This window comes from Anolis carolinensis, chromosome 2 (genome assembly GCF_035594765.1).
Source record: "Anolis carolinensis isolate JA03-04 chromosome 2, rAnoCar3.1.pri, whole genome shotgun sequence".
Lineage (NCBI taxonomy): Eukaryota > Metazoa > Chordata > Lepidosauria > Squamata > Dactyloidae > Anolis > Anolis carolinensis.
Genome location: NC_085842.1, coordinates 188,105,905 through 188,124,163, shown reverse-complemented (window position 1 = coordinate 188,124,163; position 18,259 = coordinate 188,105,905). Strand labels below are relative to the sequence as shown.

The following is an 18,259-nucleotide window of genomic DNA, read 5'->3' as shown; positions in this document are numbered from 1 at the left end:
CGTGGTGATGGGGCTTAACCACTCCAATGATGACTGAGGGCTGTGCTGGCGATAGTGTAACTACTGGCAGGTCCAACCAAGCCAGAGAGGCCTCAGCTGAGGAGTGGAACTAAGTGCACCTAACCCATTAGCATTATGGAGAATCAAACCAAAATGAAGTCTATACTGGCTCGGTCGTCGCCCAGGATAAAAAGGACCACGGTGGATGCTGCTGATTCTGGACATCTATCGACAAGTGAGCTACGGAATAAAATACAAATGAACAGTCACAGAAACGGCAGAAATATACAATGCCAGAAAACCACACAATTATGAAATGCTACTACAAATCTGAACCTCAAAGGCGTGGCTACCAAAAAAGGATGCATCAACTGTGGAAACAAGAGTACCCTGACTCACAGGTAACAGAACCCCGACTGGCTGACCAACGAGGATTCATAATCAGAAACAAAGTGTTCAGTGAAGTTGAACTCGAAGAAATCCAGAAAATTTGTAAAGTAAATTACCATCAGACCACAGCACAGAGAGCAGCAGAGACTCCAGCAACACTTGGAATGGTGGAACAGATTGAACCAGAAGAAAATGTGGAGCTTTTGCAAGAATTTGAAGAACCAGCACTTGAGACACCTGTTGAATCACCAGGAACCTTGACAACAAGACAACAAGAGCTCAAGGATAAGATCATAGCTCATGCTGCAGCAAATGCAAAAGAAAGCAGCTCCCAACTCTAAAAACAGTGCCCAAGAGACACCTGGCACCTCTCATGAAAGATGTGAATACAATACTCTCCACTGTCCAAATAACATCAATTGAACAAACAAACCAGTATGCCTACAGTGCAGCAGTGATAGTAACAGAAGAGCTTGGGCTTCTACAACCAAGGCAGCCCCAAAGAAAATCGACTGGAAAACCAAAGTGGAAGGTCAGGCTAGAGTTGAAAATCAAAAAGCTTAGATCAGATGCAAGTAACCTGAAAAAATATGAAAGAGAAGAAACTGAAGAATGACAAAATCAAGCAATACCTGATCCGAAAGTACTGGCTGAACACCAGAAAAATTGAAGAAGCTTTGGAAATCGTGAAATAACAAATTACAGCAACAGCCAGAAAAATTGAAAGGTATGAAGCCAGAATCATCCAGTATAGACAAAATCAACTGTTTCAATCAGACCAAAGACTACCAGAGTCTGAACCAAACAACAGACACAGTAACCATAAAGCCAGAGAAAACTGCAACAACAAAGTTCTGGAAAGAGCTTTGGGAAAATAATAAGAACTAAAACAAAAACGCTGGGTGGATAAAGGAGTTTGAAGGAAAATTCTCACAGAACAAAATGGAACAGATGGAAATAACAACAGAAATGATCAGCAAACAAGTGCAAAAAGTCAAGAACTGGACATCGCCTGGTAGTGATCAACTTCATGGATTTTGGCTCAAACATCTGATTAGTTTACATGGAAAAATGGCCCAACAAGTCAATGAGATGCTGCAGAAAGGAAGTATCAGTGAATGGCTAACAACTGGAAGAACATATCTGATACAAAAGGATCCAGCAAAAGGAGCAGCACCAGGAAACTACAGGCCAATAACGTGTCTGCCCACTATGTTTAAACTACTGACTGGCATCATAGCTGACCGAATTCAAAACTATCTTGAAGAAAAAAACATTTTGCCAGATGAACAGAAAGGCAACAAACAAAAAAGCAGGGGCACAAAAGACCAGTTATTGATTGACAAAATGATTCTGGAGAACTGTAAGAGCCAAAAAGCTAATCTTCACATGACGTGGATTGACTACAAAAAGGCCTTTGACTCACTCCCACACAGCTGGATCATCAAGTTGGCACCTTCTTTGAAAACATGATGGAACACTGGAAAACTGCTGTTTGTTAGAAATGAAAGCTATGGACTTGTCAACATCAGAAGAGGAATTTTCCAGGGAGACTCATTGTCCCCTCTGCTTTTCATTATTGCCATGATTCCTCTGTCAACAATCTTAAAAAAAAAACAAATCTCGGCTATCAAACATCTAAGAATTCTCACAAAATTTCACATCTGATGTACATGGATGACCTGAAGCTATATGGGAAAACGGAAACTTAAATCCAGTCTCTGACCAACACTGTCCGAATTTTTAGCACTGATATCAGCATGGAATTTGGTTTGGACAAAAGTTCGACAGTGGCATTGAAGAAGGGGAAAATCATTGAAAGTGAGGGCATAAATATGCCCAATGTCCAAACAATAAAGTGTCACCAGCCAGAGGCCTATAAATATCTGGGCATATTACAGCTGCACAACATCAAGCATGAACATGTGAAAATGGTGGTCAGCAAAGAATACACACAAAGGGTCAGAAAAATTCTCAAAAGCAAGCTCAATGGAGGCAACACCATCAAGGCCATAAACATCTGGGCCATACCTGTCATAAGATATACTGCTGACATCATAAACTGGACACAGGTGGGACTGGACAATTTGGACAGAAAAACAAGAAAGCTCATGACCATTCATCATTCACTGCACCCCCGCAGTAATGTTGACCGGCTATATCTGCCTAGAAGATCAGGGGGCAGAGGACTCTTACAAGTAAAACAAGCAGTCAAAGAAGAAGAACATGCCCTGGCAGAATATGTAAAGCAAAGTGAAGAACCTGCTTTGTTTGAAGTCAAAAATCAGAAACTCCTCAAAGCACAGCAGACAAAAAACCAGTACAAGAAAGCCGCACTACAAACTAGAGCTGACAGCTGGCACAACAAAACATTGCATGGAAAGTTCCTTGACAAAATTGAAGGAAAAGCTGATAAGGAGAAGACCTGGCTATGGCTCACGAATGGGACACTGAAGAAGGAGACAGAAGGCCTGATCCTTGCAGCCCAGGAGCAAGCCATCAGAACAAATGCAATTAAGGCCAAGATCGAAAAATCAGCTGATGACCCAAAATGCAGACTGTGCAAGGAAACCAATAAAACCATTGATCATATCCTCACCTGCTGTAAGAAAATCACACAGACAGACTACAAACAGAGGCACAACTATGTGGCCCAAATTATTCATTGGAACTTATGCCTCAAGTACCACCTCCCTGCAGTAAAGAACTGGTGGAATCACAAACCTGCAAAGGTTGTGGAAAATGAACACGCAAAGATACTGTGGGACTTCCGAATCCAGACTGACAAAGTTCTGGAACACAACACACCAGACATCACAGTTGTGGAAAAGAAAAAGGTTTGGATCATTGATGTTGCCATCCCAGGTGGCAGTTGCATTGATGAAAAACAACAGGAAAAACTCAGCCGCTATCAGGACCTCAAGATTGAACTTCAAAGACTCTGGCAGAAACCAGTGCAGGTGGCACAGTGGCAGAAACCAGTGCAGGTGGTACACTGATGGGCACACTGGGTGCCGTGCCAAAAGATCTCAGCCGGCATTTGGAAACAATAGACATTGACAAAATTACGATCTGCCAACTGCAAAAAGCCACCCTACTGGGATCTGCACGCATCATCCGAAAATACATCACACAGTCCTTGACACTTGGGAAGTGTTCGATTTGTGATTTTGTGATATGAAATCCAGCATGTCTATCTTGTTTGCTGTGTCATACAATAAAATAATAATAATAATAATAATAATAATAATAATAATAATAATAATAATAATTCAAGATTATCTTGAAGAAAAAAACATCTTGCCAGATGAACAGAAAGGCAACAAACGGAAAAGCAGGGGCACAAAAGACCAGTTATTAATTGACAAAATGATTCTGGAGAAGTGTAAAAGCCGAAAAGCTAATCCTCACATGACACGGATTGACTACAAAAAGACCTTTGACTCACTCCCACACAGCTGGATCATCAAGTGCCTGGACATCATCGGGATTAGTAAAAACGTTGCCACCTTTATTGAAAACATCATGGAGCACTGGAAAACTGAACTGTTTGTTGGAAATGAGAGCTATGGACTTGTCAACATCAGAAGAGGAATTTTCCAGGGAGACTCATTGTCCCCTCTGCTTTTCATTATTACAATGGTCCCTCTGTCAACAATCTTACAAAAAACAAATCTCTGCTATCGAACATCTAAGAAATCTCACAAAATTTCGCATCTGATGTACATGGATGACCTGAAGCTGTATGGGAAAACGGAAACTGAAATCCAGTCTCTGACTAACACTGTTCGAATTTTTAGCACTGATGTCAGCATGGAGTTTGGTTTGGACAAATGTTCGACAGTGGCATTGAAGAAGGGAAAAATCATTGAAAGTGAGGGCATAAATATGCCTAATGGCCAAACAATAAAGTGTCACCAACCAGAGGCCTATAAATATCTGGGCATATTACAGCTGGACAACATCAAGCATGAACATGTGAAAATGGTGGTCAGCAAAGAATACACACAAAGGGTGAGAAAAATTCTCAAAAGCAAGCACCCCCCGCAGTGATGTTGACTGGCTATATCTACCTGAAAGATCAGGGGGCAGAGGACTCTTACAAGTAAAACAAGCAGTCAAAGAAGAACATGCCCTGGCAGAATATGTAAAGCAGAGTGAAGAACCTGCTTTGATTGAAGTCAAAGATCAGAAACTCCTCAAAACACAGCAGACAAAGAATCAGTAGAAGAAAACCGCACTACAAACTAGAGCTGACAGCTGGCACAACAAAACATTGCATGGAACGTTCCTTGACAAAATTGAAGGAAAAGCTGATAAGGAGAAGACCTGGCTCTGGCTCACGAATGGGACCCTGAAGAAGGAGACAGAAGGCCTGATCCTTGCAGCCCAGGAGCAAGCCATCAGAACAAATGCAATTAAGGCCAAGATCGAAAAATCAGCTGATGATCCAAAATGCAGACTGTGCAAGGAAACCGACGAAACCATTGATCATATCCTCAGCTGCTGTAAGAAAATCGCAGACAGACTACAAACAGAGGCACAACTATGTGGCCCAAATTATTCATTGGAACTTATGCCTCAAGTACCACCTCCCAGCAGTAAAGAACTGGTAGGATCACAAACTTGCAAAAGTATTGGAAAATGAGCACGCAAAGATACTGTGGGACTTCCGAATCCAGACTGACAAAGTTCTGGAACACAACACACCAGACATCACAGTTGTGGAAAAGAAAAAGGTTTGGATCATTGATGTTGCCATCCCAGGTGACAGTCGCATTGACGAAAAACAACAGGAAAAACTCAGCCGCTATCAGGACCTCAAGATTGAACTTCAAAGACTCTGGCAGAAACCAGTGCAGGTGGTCCCAGTGGTGATGGGCACATTGGGTGCCGTGCCAAAAGATCTCAGCCGGCATTTGGAAACAATAGACATTAACAAAATTACTATCTGCCAACTGCAAAAGGCCACCCTACTGGAATCTGCACGCATCATCCGAAAATACATCACACAGTCCTAAATGCTTGGGAAGTATTCGACTTGTGATTTTGTGATATGAAATCCAGCATATCTATCTTGTTTGCTGTGTCATAAAATAAAATAAAATAATAATAATAATAATAATAATAATGATGATGATGATGATGATGATGATGTAGTGTCTCACTTATCCAGGCCTGTAGCGAGGGGGCGGTTTTAGGGGTTCAACCCCCCCCCCCCCCCCGAAATTTTTCAGGTTATAAAAAAATACCTGGTTTACTCATGAATTTTAACTGGTTAACCAAATCCCCATGCTAAGTCTATGAGACACAAAACATTAAGAGTCCCTCCAGGCACTATCTCAAGCAGATATTGACAGGTTTGTAGCAGGGAGGGGTGTGTGCTAGGGGTTAAACCCCCCCCGAAAAATTTCAACCCCCCCCCCCCCCCCGGAAATGTTTTTCTGGCTACGGCCCTGCACTTATCCAACATAAACGGGCCGACTGAATACTAGATAAGAGTTGGATAATAAGGAGGGATTAAGGAAAAGCCTATTAAACGTCAAATTACATTATGATTTTACAAATTAAGCATCAAAACATAATGTTTTACAACAAATCAACAGAAAAAGCAGTTCAATACATGGTAACATTACATAGTAATTACTGTATTTACAAATTTAGCACCAAAACATCGCAATGTATTAAAAACATTGACTACAAAAACATTGACTACTAAAAAAATTGATTACAAATAAATATAGAGTTGCATAAAATGAACTTACAGTAACACATTGTCAGAAGTTAAATTCATAAAAGGTCAGTCCCTACTGCCTAGAGCAGTGGTTCTCAACCTGGGGTCCCCAGGCTTGTTTTTGGCTTACAACTCCCAGAAATCCCAGCCAGTTTACAAGCTATTAGAATTTCTGGGAGGTGAAGGCCTAAAACATCTTGGGGGGCCCTGGTTGAAAACAGCTGTGGATCTGGGCAGGAGGCAGACGGCGATGGATAATCCAGAACACTGGATAAGCGAAGGTTGGATAAGCGAGACACTACTGTAATATAAATAATAGCCCAGTTCCTCCTGGATTTCTATTCTGTCTGGTAACACCCTGAGATTAGATCAGGTCTAGCCAATCTAGCCTTCCTGCTGTATAAAGTGACATATGAAGGTCACCTCGCATTTGACTCTCTGCTGAAAATAGAGATGATCAAACCTATGTTCAGATTGTATGGCTGTCAGCCTGCATTATCAAACTTGGCCCCACCTTTGAATTATATGGTTGTCAAGTTGCATTTCCAAGCTTGGCCTTATCACTGAAATTCCCCAGATGGTTTTTTGGTAATTACTTTGCTGTTGTGGTATTTGACTGCTGTCTCCTTGTGCCAAAGTTACTTTGCTGGCCGTGGGTCTTGCTGTTGTGTGCCTTCAAGTCATTTCCAACCCTAGGGCAAAACCTATCACAGGGTTTTCTTGACAAGATTTGCTCAGAAGAGGTTTGCACTGCCTTCCTCTGAGGCTGAAAGACTGTGATTTGCCCAAGGTCCGGCCTATAGATTTTCTGGCGGAGTGAGAATTTACATCCAGCTTTCCAGAGTTGGAATCTAATGCCCAAACCACTGCACCAGGCTGCCTCCTTAACTGTGGGTCTTATTGAACCTCACCTTGACTGTGTCATGGGGTGGAAGCCTAATTTACCACCCTGCCTTGTGCAGCAGTTGGGTAACTTATTTTGCAGCGCCGATCAGAATGGTTGTCAGTGCTTGATGGGGTTACACCCTCCCCCCCGAGGACACAGGTCCACAGTCTGGGAGGTCGTCCTGGACTCAGCATTGATGCTTGAAGCTCAGGTGTTGATGGTGGCTGGGAGGGCCTTCGCATTGTTAAAACTAGCGTTCCAGCTGCGACCATACCTCGAGAAGCCTGACTTGGTTACATCTAGATTGGACTACTGTAATGCGCTCTAGGTAGGGCTCCCTTTGAAGACGGCCTGGAAACTGCAATTGGTGCAAAGGTCGGCAGCCAGGTTGCTAACAGGAGCTGGTTACAGGGAGTGCACTACGCCTCTCCTGAAGCAGCTCCACTGGCTATCAACAATCTTCAGGTCCCAATTCAAAGTGCAGGTTATGACCTACAAAGGCCTTAACAGTTTGGGTCCTGCTTATCTTCGTGACAGTATCTCTCCCTAAGAAACGGTGCAGGCTCTTTGATCTACTGGGGAGGCCCTTCTCTCGCTCCCGCCTCCGTCACAAGCACGGTTGGTGAGGATGAGGGAGAGGGCCTTCTCGGTGGTGCCCCCCCAGCTCTGGAACTCTCTACCCAGGGAGATCAGCCCCCACACTGTCCACATTACATAAAGACATGGATTTTCAATGTGCCTTTGAACAATACATCAGCTCTTAAATTATTCCTGCCTGGTCCTAATTGTTTACTATCCTGGTGTCCAGCACTTTATTCCCACTATTGGTCCTATTGTCCTGAGTACTGCACAAGCCCTGCCCTTCCTGTGCAATTTTAATAGTCCCACCCCTTGGTTCTTGATGCACATTGATGTATTTTATGATGTTTTTATTATGTGGTTTAACGGTTTTTAATTATTTATTTGTTAAGTGTTTTAATTTTATATATCTTGTATATTTGTTTTCAGGCCTTGTCCCCATGTAAGCTACCCCAAGTCCCTTCGGGGAGATGGAGGTGGGTTATACAAATAAAGTTGTTGTTGTTGCTGTTGTTGTTGCTGTTATTCTTTTAGGACAGCACCTTCCAGCAGAATGGCCAGTGGGATTCACAGTAGATTTTTCAAGCTCTAGTGCATTTGGCCAAATAGGCCAGGCTAGGGCAAGATCTGGGAAGAGATTATCAGCATGAAGGCTCTAGATGCCATTGCCAAATATGCCCCCCCCCCCAACACACACACTTTGAATATTCCAGCTTTTTCAACTTGTGACTTTGATCTTTTCAGTCAGGTTTTATGGCACGTACAGCATTGCAGTAATGAGATCCCTACATTTAATCAAACATTTGTCTAATAATGAAGGTGTGTCTGTGCTTAACAACTTTAGCATTATTGTCAGTGACACAAAGCAGGTATTCAAATAACAGTTGTTTCATTAAAATGTATTGCCTTTCAACTTTCACTTTTACTACCAGACCGGGGCCATGCCTCCTACTTGAATGCACGCCTCTCTGAGTTGGAGTTAAAGGGTTGGCCCTGGGGCAGGGAGGGAGAAACACGCTATGCCAGGTTGGGGGTGGGAAGGATAGAGGACTAGGAAGGAACATTACTTCCCCCAAACTTCAAACACGATGCAAACACACTGCCTGGTCCCCACCCAGAATTATTAATCACCTACTTTCTTGAGAAGCAGCCAAATATCCGCCCCACCCGTGTCCCAAGGAAAGGATGCAATGCCTGTGAGGATGGGTGGGGGAATGACTGCAGGACTAACTGGGTCTATAAACAAGCATTGGCAGCGCCATGCCAACTCCAGAGTTTGGCTGCTGTGTTCCCATACATGCAAGTAATAATGACACTGTGAGTTGCACCAAATATTCATTCGGCCTCAGTATGACTTACTCTCACTCTCCTCTTCAGCCCATGTTTTTCATAGAATTATAGTGTTGGAAGAGTCCACCAGGGCCATTCAGTACAACCTATTATGCCATGCAGGAACCCACAATCAAAGCACCCCCAACAGATGGCCATCCAGAGAGGGAAACTCCAACACATGCCGAGGAAACAGTGTATTCTATTGCTGAACAGCTCTAAATGTCAGGAAGTCTTTTCAAATGTTTAGGTGGAATCTCTTTTCATTGCTCCATGGAGCATCAGAAAACAAGCTTGCTTCCTCCTCAATACGACATGCTTTCAAATATTTAAACATAGATATCATATCACCTCTTAACTTTCTTTTTTCTGAGCAAAACATATCCAGCTTCCTAAAATTCTCCTTCTAAGGCTTGGCTTCCAGACCTTTAGGTCATAATTCTCTTGACATGTTTCAGCCTGTACATTATGGGACCCAGAACTGGATTAAGTGGGGGAGACCACAGCCATAAGGAATAGGGGCTCACAGGGCAGAACTAATTCAGGACAGGTTGCTGATAAATGCTCAGTTTTTGCAGAGAAACAAGTTGGGCAGAGGACTTGGCAGTATATTTTGCCCCATCTTCAAGAAACCCCTCTGAGGATACATATAAAAGAGCCCCAAACTCTAAATGAAAATTTAAAAGTCCTTTAAAATGTTCTCCAAACAGCAAGGGCTTGAGCAGGTGTGAAGGACCTGGAGAAGAAATTATGTGCTAACATGGGCAATAGGAGCCCACTGCAGTCAAGCAATTCTAGTGCAAAACAACTTTCTAAGCTGCAACACTTCCTCAGCAAACAAATATGATTTGTTCCTAAGGAAATATTGTTTTCTCGGAACAGATGTAGTATCAGGATCAAGGAGAGGGTAGGAAAGATCCCAGACAATGCAACCAATGCAATACAGTTGATATTTATTGGGTGTTTAGAACACAAAAATATCAAGTAACCTCTAATTTCTAGTATAGTACAGGCAGTACACAAGTTACAAACAAGATGGGTTCTGTAGAATTGTTCTTAAGTTGAAATTGTGTGTAAGTCAGAACAGGTACATTTTTAAAATATAACCTCAGCCATCTATATCTATATCTATATCTATTTCTTAGGATAGTATAAGAAAGGGTTAACACCCCATGGAGTTTGTTTTGTTGTCTGTGCCCCTGTTCAGAGGACTTCACCCCACTTTCTGTCCCTATGAAAATTGGATTTTGAAAAATTTAGCTTGTTATGGAAACAAGGATTGGTGGGAAAGCTTCAATGGAAACCCCTTTTCCTGAAGATAACAACCCTTTCCCTTTCGAGGGGCAGATTTCTCTCACTTCCTGTTGTCTCAGCTCTGTTCTTAACTAGAAAACAGAGCCAAGACATCCTTAACTATGTTCTTAACTATGAGAACAAAGCTGAGACTTACATCTGTTTGTAAGTCGAATGTTTGTAACTCGTGGACTGTATTGGGAAATGTGTGGGGTTATCTTCTATGGTTTCTGCCAACCTAGCAGTTCGAAAACATGCAGATGTGAGTAGATCAATAGGTACCGCTCTAGCAGGAAGGTCACAACGCTCCATGGAGTCATGCCGACCACATGACCTTGGAGGTGTCTACGGAAAACGCTGGCTCTTCAGCTTAGAAATGGAGATGAGTACCAACCCCCAGAGTCGGTCACGACTGGACTTAACATCAGGGGAAAACCTTTACCTAACCTATCTTCTATGATAATATCACCAAGTATTATTAGGAAAGTCCTCCTCCCCCGCCTCACCCACTGTTTAGCCCTCAAGTTACCTGAGAAGGCAAATGTTCTCAGAAAGTTGCAGGAAAGACTTGCTATGTCCTTTGTTCATGTCTTGGGCTGAATTCTTTAACAGCTGTCAGCATTATGTTCTTCTTCTGAGGAAACAAACAAACAAGAATAAAGCAAGGTGAGTGGGCATCCTCTGATTTTTGTTCTATGTTGTAAATTACAGTATACTTCTTTATTTCTGCTAACTACCTTGGTGGTTGATGGTGGAAAGGCAAGGTATACCTTTAAATGAACAATGTAGAAAAACATGCCAAGAATAAGTCTGCATATTCTGAGAATTTGAGAGCATTCCTACTGATGAAGCATATAAAGAATTTCTGTGAGCAATAATTCTATTTCTACATTACAGAATGACTCTATTATAAGGTAGCAGCCTCTAAATATGAATTTGCTTAGAATTTGGAAATATTATTTGTTTGTTTATTTATTTGGTCTACAGCTTCCAGGATCTTCTAGCCAACATGATCTTGTGGTAGCTTTTAAAGAGTGGTTTCAACCTGTAGGTCCCCAGGTATTTTGGCTTACAACTCCCAAAAATCCCAGCCAGTTCACCAGCTGTTAGGATTTCTGGGAGTTGAAGGCCAAAAAATCTGGGGACCCACAGGTTGAGAACCACTGCCCTAAAGAGTTTTAAACAATCTTCATCCACCTTTTCATTTTCATTGTGTGCGTGTGTGTGCGCCTTGAATGAAGCCTTGGATGAGCTGTGACATCAACTCTCAAAGATCTGCCACTTCAACAACCAAGATGAGCCAAATGAGATTTTACAAATTCACAAAGCAGATGAGGTTTGACAACAGCAATGCAAGCCCGATGCATAAAATCCCAAACAGACCAACAGCCTTTCAAACTGTGTGCACTGATGAGCAGTTCTAAATCTGATACACATTAGGATCAGATCTAACTGCTCCTAATTCAAGCAACTGCTTGAATTCAAAGAAAAATACCCATTTTGGCAGTAAACATATTGTGATCTGTTTTTAATTATCTGGTTTTAATAGTATGGTCAGTCACATTTGTTGGGGCTGAGGCACAGAAGTCTTGCAAAAGTGAAAAACAACAAAAATTGTTTTTTTTCCTTCTCGAGAGAACGCCTTTCTCAGAATATCTATGTTCTGCAGCCCAACTCTATTATCACCTTCTTCTGGAAGTTAATCAGAAGTCACACTAAAAGACCCAGAAATTACTTGAGAGAATATTGTATCTGTGACTAATCAAATTCACAAAAGTCAAACCCACAAATGTATTGTTGCTTAATTAGTTTTTAATAATGTAATATTTACCTAACTGCTACGTTAAATTACTGTATGTCACTTTGGGTCCTCTGGTGGAAGAAAGGCATAGTATATATTGAATGAATGCGTAAATGAACTAGGAAAATATGGAGTGATGCTATTAAGTTAAGATACCTGGCTTGGAGTCAGATGATCTGGAGGACCCTAGCTTTTTCTATGAACCTTTTAGAGTTCCACTGTCATCTGGAGAGGGCCTTCTCTCTGTCCAACGACCCACTCAAGCACATTTGGTGGGAACCAGGGAGATAACCTTTTCGGTGGTGCTCCCAGACTCTGGAACCCCCTCAAGAGAGACCAGGAGAGCCCTGTCCACGCTTGCCTTTCACAGACAGGTGAAAACATACCTCGGTCATCAGGCATTTAGGGAATGATGATGACACTGCCCCTTGTTGATAGGAAGCTGGAAATAATATTGGACAGATAGCAAGCTATTTAACCTCAATAGACAAAGCTAAAACCAAGGTCACAACAATGTCTGTTATACAACTTCAATATGCTGATGATAATGTGGTCTGTGCTCATTCAGAAGTAGGTTTACAAGCCAATCTAAAGCCTCTGCAGAAGAATACAAAAAGCTTGGCCTCTCACTGAACGTAGAGAAAACCAAAGTGCTCTTTCAACAGGCACCAATCCCTCTGCGATGCCAGAAATACAGCTTAATTGTGTAATGTTAGAAAATGTTGACAATTTCCTCTACCTTGGCAACCACCTCTTCACAAAAGTTAACATTGACACTGAAATACAACACCGCCTGAGCTCTGTGAGTGCAGTGTTCTCACAGATGAAGCAGAGAGTGATTGAGGATTGGGACATCCATAGGGATACCATGGTGCTTGTTTATAAAGCTATTGTCCTCCCAAGCCTGCGAAATGTGGACCATCTACAGACATCACACTCAACTCCTGGAACGATTCCATCAGCGTTGCCCACGAAAAACCCTGCAAATCTCTTGGAAAGACAAGCAGACTAATGTCAGCGTGCTGGAAGAATCAAAGACGACTAGCACTGAAGCTATGATCCTCTGCCATCAACTCCACTGGACTGGCCACGTTGTCCAAATGCCTGATCACTGTCTCCCAAAGCTGTCTATTCTCAACTGAAGAACGGGAAATGGAAGGTTGGTGGACAGGAAAAGAGATTTAAATATGGGCTTAAAGACAACCTTAAAAACTATGGCATAGACATTGAGAACTGGGAAGCCCTGGCCCTTAATAGCCGGAGGTCAGCTGTGACCAACAGTGTTGTGGAATTTGAAGAGGCATGAATGGAGGATGAAAGGGAGAAATGCGTCAAGAGAAAGGCCAACCCTGACCAGGACCGTCTTCCATCTGGAAACTGATGTCCTCACTGTAGAAGAACATGTGGGTTAAGAATAGGTCCCCACAGTCACCTACGGACCCACCACCAAGACCCTACATTTCGCAGGCCATCCTATTCGGGCATGAGTAATTGCCAATGAGGGAATGATGAGAGGCATGCTTCTGGAGATGGTGTGAGTGGGATTTTGGGGGGCTGTGTCATTTTTAAATGCTATTTTAATTGTATTTTATTGTATTTTTCATTTTCATGCTTCGTATTGATGTGTACTTGTTTTGTTTTTAAGATGTATTGTGTCATGTTTGCTGTTAGCCGCCTTGAGTTCCTATATCGGGAGAGAAGCAGGACTAAAAATAAATAAAGTAAGAATAAAATTAGCACAGTATAGCTAAAAGGTTGTCTTATTTTTAAATCTATTTATGGCTTTTAAAACTTAAAAATACACTAAGTTATGTCCTCTTGCCCCTTAGACCACACTCCTTGAGCATTTGCCCAATGAGATAAGCAGCTACTGACCTCACATAACTAGCCTACCCTTACTATAAATCAATGGATTTTAGTAAAAATAGAAACAGGGTGTACTTCATAACATGGAACTGTGGAATTCTTTCCAGGAATACTGATGCTATTGATGGCTTCTGAGTGTTCCAGTGAGATCTGTATCTCAGTATTCAGATCTGATATCTCTCAGACTTTTAAACTCAAAATCTTCTGCCCCCAGTGCTCTTCTGTTCCACAAACTCCAAAAATTTTATATTGGTTAGAAAATTATTATATTTTGCACTATTCAGATTCTTCTACCTGTTGCTGTATGCATTCAAGCCATTTCCGACTGATGGATATCTGAAGGCATCCCTCTCGTAGCATTTACTTGACAAAATTTATTAACCTTCTTCATGGGCTTAAAGAGAATGACATGCTTGAATTCATCTTGTGGGTTTCCAGGGATTTCAACACCGGGCTTGTGGAATGCAAGTCCAGTATTGAAACCATTACAATACATTTGTTCTTTGCCTTTATTTAACTTTCTAAAACCATTTAACATACTATGTATGGAAGTCAGACTATATGGCAGGTCATCCACTTTATCATATTGAGAAATTTATCACATAGGACACTTCAGTCTCTTTTCAAGCATGGAGAGGCACTGAGCTCATCACATGAGTTAAACTACTTCCGGATGTCATGCATAGCCCTCATTGATCGAAAAGAGGCATAAGTGTCCTAAAAGGAGGAAACTCCCCCATATCTCTCTGATGTTGCGTTTTATGTGAGGTGCTTTAGCTCTCAATCCTGAGAAATAAGTGGGGTATAAATAAAACAACAACAATAAGAACAAGAACTCACTGTTCATGATTTTTCGGTGCAGCCCACTACTGCTAAACAATTTATTTTCATTTTGTTATTCATATGATCATTATGTTGTGGGATGGTGCAGGGAAGTACATGCAGGGAAAGCAAACTTCTTCTAGTAAATGCCAGTTTTGTTCCAGCACTACTCTACCTTCTGTGCCAATATTAGACTGGCTTGCTTGTTTAAATTGCACCCTTTGTCAACATCAGCTTTTCTCATACTCTGGATGAGGATACACTATCAAGCCTCTGTCCACTTTTAGTTGGATCTCAATGGCTCCAGCAATATCTCCTTGCTTGACTAACCTGCCTCTTGGTTGTGCCAGTTTTTGAGATGGGGCAGTGCTACCAGAAACAATTCCCTGCACTGGCAGAACACAGAGGAATTAGTTGTTTAGAAAGAAGAGAAAGTAAGGTGACTGCTTCAGGCAGCAGATTGTGAGTGTCCCTGTCTTGTGTCAAAATAACTTGACCATTAAGCTCTTCTGGACCTTGAACTGGGTTGGGGTGAAACCATAAAACAGCAGAAAGTCTTGAGCTAGCTTTGGGGAAGGTATGCAAAACTGGAAGCAAGCAAAAGAAGGGAGAAGGAAGAAAAAGAGGTTTTGTATGTCTTTCTTGATGAGGCTGGGAAAATATAAAGATATATATGGAAGTATAAATTCTGAGAAAACTTTTGAGCAATGCTACTAATGCCATCTAGTATGAATGATCAGCAATTTTGACTGATATAGCAATAATGTATTTCTACGCATTGGCTACTACTGTTTCTTTTCTGGAAATTTGTCTGTGGACCAGCACTGTTTGAGTAGGACTGAGTCAGAAGTGGCTTGAGAATTTGCAAACTGATTTCTGTGTTTTCAGTGGTGTACTGCTCACTGATGTACTGTTTGAACCTCGGACTTTGGTTCTGAATCTACTGGTTGACTTAAGATAAGTCACACTCTCTCAGCCTAAGAAGAAGACAATTTTATTCAAAATCCCCTTTGAATAAATCTTGACAAGAAAACTTTGTGACAGGGTTGCCTTAGGATTGCCCTAAGTCTGAAATGATGTGAAGGCACCCAACAACAAGAACAAGAACAACAAAGTATAGTCTGCCTTCCCCCAATAGTCCAAGGGACCGTGAACTGGCCCTCTGTTTAAAAAGTTTGAGGATCCCTGGTCTAGAAGCACCAGATCCTGGCTATCTTGGAAACTCAGCAGGGTCAGACCTGGTTACTACTTGGATGAGAAATCACTGACTATAGTCCAAAGGGCGGAATTGGCAAAACTACATCTGAGTATTTCTTGCCTATAAAATCAATGGAGTTGCCCTAAGTCAATATGCCACTTGAAGGCACATACGAACACACATAGCTGTGAGGTAGTGAGATGATGCAAAAAGTGTAACTGGCCATCAATCTCCAAAGGGCTGTATCAGACAAAACAAGTTTGTCAACCATATAACCTGTTAGTTTTGAGTTGTCAAAGCAATACTCAAAACATTAATTCCTTTGATATAAGAGACCTCACCAAGTAGAAATCTTTTCTTAGATATACATTTTCAAGAGGATACTGGTCCAATCCTGCCCAGTGCCTTGTGTGCAGCAGCAGAAAGCAGAGCACTCTCTCTCCAAACTTCCTGATTTAATACGTTGTCAGCAGAACTCTTTTATTAAGCAGATAGTTCAAGTAAACAGCCAATTCCTCGGGCCTTTTTTAAATAGCATCATAATTGAGGCTGAACCAAACCAGGACATGGTAAGTTTAAAGCAACAGAAGACACTTATCACTTGCTGATCTCAGCACAATTGGGGAGCCAAGTGTGTGTGAGCCCACGTATATCCCAGAATACAAGCTGGGATGGGGAAGAGGGCTCATAACCGGAGGTGCTTTCAGTGATTGCTTGTTCCTCTCAACACTTTTTGCAAAACGTATAAATACAGTTAGAAAACTACGTTATGTTAATATATGGGAAAAGCCAGACTTAATTTCAGTGACACTCCCTAGAAACATGGCTCCTGTGAAAATAACATTATGTATTACCAGATGCCAATTTTTTTCCACCGCAGGGTGCAATTCACTGCAAAAATGGCCAAACCCACTGAAATGAATGGGAGGTGGAGGGCTACATAAGAGCAGTGGCTTTTCCACCACACTTAATGGAACAAAAGCATTGATTTTAGCTGCTGCCAGGCCATGGAGAAAAGCTGGGATCCGAGTAGCCAAACAACATCAGTGGGCGGCCACTAGAAGGAAGAATACATGAGCTAGGAGAGGGTGCAGCAGATTGCTTTTGCCTGGTTGACATGCAAGGGGAAGATTCCTCCACCTCCTCTCCCCACTGCTGTGTTAACTGAGTGCAAACTACTTCTGCACTTCAAATTCTGTTTGCAATAACGGAAGTAAACTGAGGATTAAGATGGGAGGAAGCAGGAAAGACTGGGACATTTTAAAAACATCTGAGAAATGGGATGACAGAGGGCGATTTTTGTCCCTGCCAAATAAGGACAGTTGGAGACTTGTATACAGTAGAGTCTCACTTATCCAACATAAACGGGCTGGCAGAATGTTGGATAATGTGATGTCTCAGGCACCTTTGGTCCCTGATCCCGCAGCCGTTGCTGATCAAACTGAAGAGGATTTGGGTTTTTTCCCACCGCAGTAAGATGTCCAGATGTCTCCTGTTGACATTGCCGTGCCAGAGACAATTAGGAATGCCCTTGAGATGTTGCCGGCTCTTCCCGGATCTCTGGAGAGTTTGGAGTTTGATAGAAGGGCTACTTTCAAAACAGATCGCTCTCAAAGACAAAGTTTAAGGAGAAGTGTGAGATTAGCAGAGCGAGGCGATTGTGGCTAAGCCAGTTCTCTTGGGAAGAATTGGGGAGGCAGGCATCTGGCGCCTCGTTGTTAGCAGCTCGTTTCTCTTGGGAAGATTTGGGGAGTCAAGCACCTGCTTGGGGGAGCTCTTGGACTTCAATAAAAGTTCTGCGCAGAGAATCTATGTTGCAGTGTCAACTGAATTTCTGATGGAAGAATACATCGTCTCTTGATCCTGAGCTTCCAAGCGGCCTGCTGGCGCGCTTACTCTCAAGTAGACCGGGCACTGCATCCCGTCCCTTGTCAAGTTTGGACTGCGTTTCAGATCCATCATTAACAGCCCTAGCCTTGCCTTGAAACCTTGCTCTGGACTATTACTTCAAGTATTTTCCTGAGGAACTTTGCTTCTTTCCCCACTCAAACTTCCAGTAAGTTTGAGTGTGTTTCGGTTATTGGATTTTGGACTCTAATATTGGGCATAAGACTTTCATTTTTTGGACTAACTTTGATCTTTCCTAAAAGGTCAACTGCTTGACTATCTATTCTGCTTGTTTCTGTTTGAAACTTTTATTGCTTTAATAAAGATATTAAATTGTTTATTGGCCTCTGTGTTGGTTCTCAGTGTTCGCGCTGCCTAGGAGCGTTACAGATAAGCGAATATGTTGGATAATAAGAAGGGATTAAGGAAAAGCCTATTAAACATCAAATTAGGTTATGATTTTACAAATTAAGC

At 42.1% G+C, this 18,259-nt stretch overlaps 1 protein-coding gene across 1 annotated transcript in view; it reads right to left on the bottom strand.

Annotated features, from left to right (window-relative positions):
• Positions 1-18,259, bottom strand: part of s1pr2 (sphingosine-1-phosphate receptor 2) — a 101,179-nt gene that overhangs the window by 22,827 nt on the left and 60,093 nt on the right. The window contains exon 2 of the mRNA XM_062971326.1: positions 10,741-10,845. The gene's annotated coding sequence lies outside the window, so the exon portion shown is untranslated. The remainder of the gene's footprint in view (positions 1-10,740; positions 10,846-18,259) is intronic.